At 52.5% G+C, this 6,520-nt stretch overlaps 1 protein-coding gene across 3 annotated transcripts in view; it reads right to left on the bottom strand.

The window, feature by feature from the left end:
* SLC45A4 (solute carrier family 45 member 4) overlaps positions 1-3,627 on the bottom strand; it is a 67,380-nt gene extending 63,753 nt beyond the window's left edge. For all 3 annotated transcript variants that reach the window (XM_023514964.1, XM_023514963.1, XM_023514965.1), the window contains exon 1: positions 3,121-3,627. The gene's annotated coding sequence lies outside the window, so the exon portion shown is untranslated. The remainder of the gene's footprint in view (positions 1-3,120) is intronic.
* Positions 3,628-6,520: the final 2,893 nt, after the last annotated feature.

The following is a 6,520-nucleotide window of genomic DNA, read 5'->3' as shown; positions in this document are numbered from 1 at the left end:
GCACTCTACCCAGGGTGATAGCTTGAGACTCTGTCTCAAAAAAAAAAAAAAAATTTTTTTTAAATTAAAAATAAAAAAAAACTGCTTGTGTGAGTGTGTGATTGTAGCTGAAACTCACAATTCACGTCCCATGAACAAGTCACTATTCTGTATTCTGCATGTACGTAAACTCACAACAATCCAGTACTAAGAGCCTCATTATTAGCCCCATTTTACAGATAAGGAAACTGAGGCACAAGAGGCGGTCATTTGCCCCAAGCATGCCAGATTAGCATGCAGGCAGTCTGGTGCGCACTGTTAGCGGCCTGCCTCTGTACTGTCCACACCCTCTGAGACCGACTCCCCAGTGGAAAGGCCCAGTCGTCTAACACGTTTACACACAGAGCACCTATTACCCATATGACGGATCAGGGCTGATACCTGAGAACACACTTCACAAAAGACACCTATGACCAGTCAAGGAAAGCCTCGCATGTCCTGAGGGGCACCAACAGGCCCACATGTCCCTGCCTCACCCCCCATAAAGTGCCAACAGGGTTCTTTCCTCCTCTTGTTTTTAATTGGAGAGAGATCCTAAAGAGTTTCAAAAATATGTAAGACTATCCAACAGAATGTGAAAGTGAAAGCAGTGGTATGTGAAAGGGGCGGGCAGGGGAGCAGGCACACCACCTGGTGTGTCCCCAACCAGAAGTGGCAACAGCCCAACAGACCAGGAGAGGAAACCCCAAAGCAGACCCAAACACACATGGGCCTCAGGACTGTGACAAGGTGGCGCCCCAACACAGTACAGAACAGAACACTACAAAGACTACTAGTGCCACATCTGGGTGGCCGTTGGAACAGGAGCAGCTGGTCGAGGGCAGGAGGGAGGTGCCATGGGCAAGAGCTGCTGCGGCCCCAGATGAAGCCTCCTCCACCACACACGACACAGTGACCGCTCCATCCTAGGAGAGAACGCCTACTTGGGCACAGGAGTAAAGCCTGGCAGACTGGGACTACTACCCACACCCCTGAGGGGGCGTGGCCACGGCCACTCACTGAGAACCTCCCCGCAGAGCTGGCCACCTGATGCAAAATGGACAAAGACCAGGAGTAGAAAGTTCACAGAAATAGAGACACAACCGGCTTTTAGAGATGTCCAAGCTGTGTCAGGTCAGGAAAATGCAAACTTCAACTGCAAAGGCCTACCGCACTTCAGCTAGCAACCCATATTGTACCACAGTGCCACCCTGCCCCGAAAGACCCAGCAACGGGCTCAGCAAGCAGTGTGCTGCTGCCTATGGTCAGCGCTGGGGTGGGGCAATGGTCCTTGTCCTCTGGGTGCTTATTCTATGTGTGGCTCCAGCTATTTCGGGCAGGGCCACCACTGGATAAGAAAGATAGCAAGACAGGGAAGGGCACGAGTCCCTATGCCACTGTATTCCTCATGAGAATCCTTATCTGAAGGCAGAGGGACAGGCAGCTGGCACAGGCACCTGGCAGGTGTGGGCTGCAGTCAAATGCGTCAGTAATGCCAAGATGCTAATCCTGGGGTGAAGCGGGGGAGAGGGTTAGGAAAGGACCCCAACTCCCGACAGGGAGTGCAGAGGCAGAAGATGAGGTCCCAGAGGACAAGCAGGGCCTCAACCTGCTGAGAGACCTGCAAGGTAGGGAGGGCAGGAGGGCGGCTCCAGGAAGCAGCAAGCACAAGGTCGGGGCAGGGGGCGGCCAGTGACGCCTCCCAGGAGGGCAACTTCAAGAAGAGGCTGAGGAATAAATAGAAGACAGGAGCCAAGACAGGCCGTGTTCCTGCCCTTTGTAATGGCAGAAATTACATCCCAGGCAGCCCTTTACCACACCCCTTCCATACATGACAGACTGGCATCTGGAGGGAAGTCCAGGAGCCACGGAGGCACCACTTGAACCGTGAGCAGTGTATCACTAAAGCAAGGACTGCAGACAAAGGGACAGACTGCCAAGGACTATTGGTACCTGTTCACACCAAGATGTGTCTGCTTTATCTGACCAAGGCAGAGAGACAACTTTACAGACTGGCCTGACAGGGTCTCCCTGGGCTCTGAAGAGCGGGACCAGCCATGAGCCTTCTCTGCCAGGTGGGCTCAGGACCTGGGCAAGGCCATTACAGCTTCAGAGGGCAGGTCACAGCCCCTAGGGAACAGGCCACCCTTAAGTCAGTGAGAGTGAGCTGCAGAAGGGCTCAGAATCTCAACAGCCAGAATTCCTCAGAGGACTTTAAGGAAATAAAAAGCAAGGCTGGGCGTGGTGGCTCATGAGTTTGAGATCAGCCTGAGCTAGAGCAAGACCCCAGGCTCTAAAAAATAGCCGGGCACTGTGGCAGGTGCCTGAAGTCCCAGCTACTTGGGAAGCTAAGGCAAGAGAATCTCTTAAGTTCAAGTGTTTGAGGTTGCTGTGAGCTGTGATGCCTCTACCAGGAGCAAGAAAGTGAGACTCTGTCTCAAAAAATAAACCAATAAATACACAAAAATAAAGAAGTAAAAAGCAAAACCTGCACATTATTTGATTATATTAGATAATACGATATACCTGTATATAAAATACATATGATTATATATGGGCATATAATACATATCATCTATATAGTGGATGAGCGATCCATGTATTACACCACACACCATCTCCACCTCTACGCAACATATAAAGGGAAACGCACGCTTTCTCAGGTGGCTGTGGTATTAACTACACACACAGGTGACAGGGGTCTGACCCAAGACTCCTGCACCTGCCACAGCTCCAAGCCTGATGTCTGCCCTCAGCTCAGCTCAGGGGTGATATCCCACCGCCCCTCCCATCCTACCACACCTCTCAACACATGAGGCTTCTGGACAAACTTGACTCGCTGTGGCTCTAACTGCTAATTTTAACTATGCTTCATTTTCCCACACAGCAAATTTGGGGCACCTGTGTCGCCACCTCCATAGCACTGTAGTCATACCGCAGATATGGCTGGAGCCCCGCTCTAAACACAACAAACGAGGTGTGAGGACAGCACCCTTTCTCCTGGTGGAAGGGATGAGCCCATGGCCAGCCCCAGCACGTCAGCAGCCTGTCTTCTTCCCAGGGACTAGGCTACCAGCAGCCCACCCGACAGGGGTCTCTAACCTGGGCCAGCAACCGAGGAAGATCTCACCCAGATGGGCATCAGCAGACACACGATCATCTCCTAAGCGTACATAAGATGGTGCTTATCCACACCAGATGAGAAAGCAGTCCATGGCTTTACCCAGATTTTCAAAGGAATCCATGACCCAGAAGAGGTGAATAATTAGCCTAGTCTGGACAAGGCACGCTCACATGACTGGTGAAAAGCAGTTTTTGTTGTGACATGGTTATTACATAATCTTCTCCTAATTTTTTTTAGAGTGAGTCTTCCCTGTAGTTAGTTGAACAATTTAGTTTCACACAAGAGAAAAAAAAGGCCAGCAGAAAAAAAGGAAACAAGAGATGGACAGACTCTAGGTTTAGGAAGACTGTAAGGACCAACCCAGATCATTATAGAGCTGGGATTTTTCTGGAATTCATCAAACACATACTTGGTGATGTCAGGAAGTAATGCTCAAACCACATTTTCTAGACCTGATCCCAGAGGCATGAACGAAAACAAGTAAAACAATTGTCATTCTGTCAAGTAAATTAAAATCCATCAGGCAAGCAGTGGTATCTGGAGGTGAGTCCCTGGGAAAATGTTACTTACTTGGCTAGCCAGGGCGACAATGGGCTTGTGTGGAAACAGCTCACAAGTTTTGAAAAGGAACCCAGGGCAGACCCAGGCAAGGAAACACTGAGCTAAGAAAAAAAAAAAACAGACTCAGCAAAACACAGGTTTCACATTTCACAACCAAAACATTAGAATCCTCCAGATAAAACTCTCATCCAATCTGCACATTAGGTTGAAAGAAGGCCCTGGGGTGGCCTCTTGCCCTATTCCCTGCTCTTCACCAAGTCTGGCACTCAGGGTCACCACTCTGCCTGCCAGGTGGTCAGAGATTACAAGAGCTGCTTGCTGGTCACGGTTCACAGAAACCAGATCTAACAAACACCCCACTTGCCAGGCCTCTCATAGCAGACACACCAGCAAGACCTGAACACATCCCCAGTGAGGTCACAGCTGTGACCTGACCAGCCAGGCCTGCTCTGGGCTGTGTTTCTCAGCTACACTGGCCAAGGCAGTTCCTTCCTCCTGCCCCTGCCCAGGACCCCGAAGACAGGGAACCACACCAGGAGGCTGTAGGGCAAAGGGCCCTCCACGTGCCCAGGGAGGCCATGCAGGCACATGTGCTAGAGGCCAGTCACCACTGGATGACCAGGCCCCCCACGGAAGGCTGTGGCCCTCTCTGACCTTTCCTGACAGCTCCTCTCTCTGGGGGTCCTGGTAACTGCTTTCCTCCCACACCCTTGGGCCTGCCAGGCCTAAAAGAATGGGGACCTCACTTCACCCCTCCTGGCTGATGTTCCTAGACCTTGCCCACCCAGAATGGCCCTGCCATTGACTCTTCTCTATAGCAGATGCCATCTGCTTCCTGGCTGCACTGGGACCCAATGACACAGACACTAACCCTACTCCATGACACCGAGGGGTGCTCACGCACATAGGCACAGTCTCCACTGGCCCATGAAGGTGTCAGTGATAAAGACTTTACCCTAGAGACAACTGTGAAGGAGGGACGTTAAAAAGTTCTTGACCACCTTGCTGACAAATCAAGAGTAGAGCCATCAGCTCTGAAGCTGATTCTAAACTGCAGGACAGTAGCCATGCAGACCCGACTCCAGATGCCCAGCTGGGGGCCTGTGTGCCCCAGGGCCCAGCTTACACCACCCACACGTGTGCAGTGACTCAGGACGTGTGCAGTGACTCAGGACGCTGCACAGAAAACGGAGCTGAAAGGCACCTCCAGGAAGCTGGCCGTGTGAGCCTATTCAATGCATCTCAGCGATTTGCTGCAGAGATGGCAGCATGCTTACCTCATGCCCACAAAGTGGGAATGAAAATGCCCACAGTACACAAAGTACAGGGCAACAAGAGAAGATGCCCTGGGGACAGTGGAATATGGCAGCCTTGGCTTAGCTTAGAGTGCTGGGGTGGGGGTGGGGGGGCTGGAAATGCACCTTTTGTGTATGAAACTTTACTGCAATTAAGATATACATGTAAAAAGAAGTCAAGACCTACAGAAGAAAAGGTAAGAAAGAATGGTGTGAAGAAGGGTTGAGAAAATCTGGTTTGGGGCCTCAGACAGCTGCAGACCAGAAGGACGTGAGCCACACAGGTCAGGCCCTGTGTACTGCCAACACAGCACCCCTAGGCCCCCCGCCCAACACATGCCACCTGAGAAGACTGATGTGACTGGTCAGAGGTGGCTTCACAGGGGCTTCATCTCCCACACTGCTGTTACCTGCTGAGGGCCCAGCCCAGTGCCAGCACACAGTAGGAGCCCAATCAATGCCTCCGAGACTAGGCAAGCAGCACTGCCAGGAGAAAGGAGCCAACCCCCGCAAGGCCCTGCAATGCCCTGCCAGGCCCCGCCAAGCCAGAGTGGAAGTGGAAGGCATGACCCTGTCAGCAACAGTCTTGACAACCCAACTCCAAGGTGCTGCCGAAGACAGAAGTGTGTGGGAACAACACTGGCCTACTGCTTGTCTGGGACAAGGTCCCTGTTGGTGCCAGGCTGGGACCCTAGAGCCCCAGGGGGCTTCCCCAGAGCCATCTCTTCACCCCTGGCTCCTGTGAGTGGTGGCAACAGCACAGTACTCTAGTCATAGGGACAACTGTGAACGTGTTCCCCAGGAGCCTGTTGAAGCTATAACTCCAACTGGCAGGGCAAGGGCAGCGCACAAAGCCCAGGTTGGTGGGGGGTCAGGGCAGGGTCCCCAGGAGGGCGCAGTCCTGGATGGGAGCCAACTCCTAAGTCATCTCCTGCTGATGCCTTCCAGGTGTTAGGGTGGCAGCCCCAGTTCACAGGAGGAAAATGAGCCAGGAAATGGCAGGGGCCCTGATGGACCCCAAGCCACCCTGAGGATAAGACACCAGGTCTTCCAGCCTCCACGGGGTAGTCTTTCCGTGGGAGGTGGCAGAAGGCACAGAGGAAGGCCTGGGGGGGTCCTGTCTGACGCTGGCATGCAGGGAACCTGCCATTCCAGAAAGAAGTAAGGATAAGCTATGGCAAGAGAAAATCTGGGTGCAGGGGATCCCTGCTTAGTATGGGAAAGCTCCCTGGGCTTCAGGGACACCATGGGCCCCGGCCCCCTCAGGTCTCACAGTAGCCCTGCCTGCTGCATGGGTAGGACTGGGGGCCGCAGGGGTGAAACAGTCTGCCTTGGTCTGAGGGAGGCACTGGAGTCCAACCTCTGTGGACCTCCCATCCCTTTCCCGGGGTCACCTCTTTGTCTCAGGTGGTCCCTTGATCCCAATAATAAAGGTAAGGATATCTCCCATTTTAAAAAATGGAGGAGTAGCTTGTCACAGAGTTATTTTTTAGTTTAACTGGTATCAGAAAGGATAAGCACT

This window comes from Otolemur garnettii, unplaced genomic scaffold (assembly GCF_000181295.1).
Source record: "Otolemur garnettii isolate 467f Iridium unplaced genomic scaffold, OtoGar3 scaffold00062, whole genome shotgun sequence".
Classification (NCBI taxonomy): domain Eukaryota; kingdom Metazoa; phylum Chordata; class Mammalia; order Primates; family Galagidae; genus Otolemur; species Otolemur garnettii.
The sequence above is the reverse complement of the archived record's forward strand: the minus strand, read 5'-3'. Positions and strand labels throughout refer to the sequence as shown.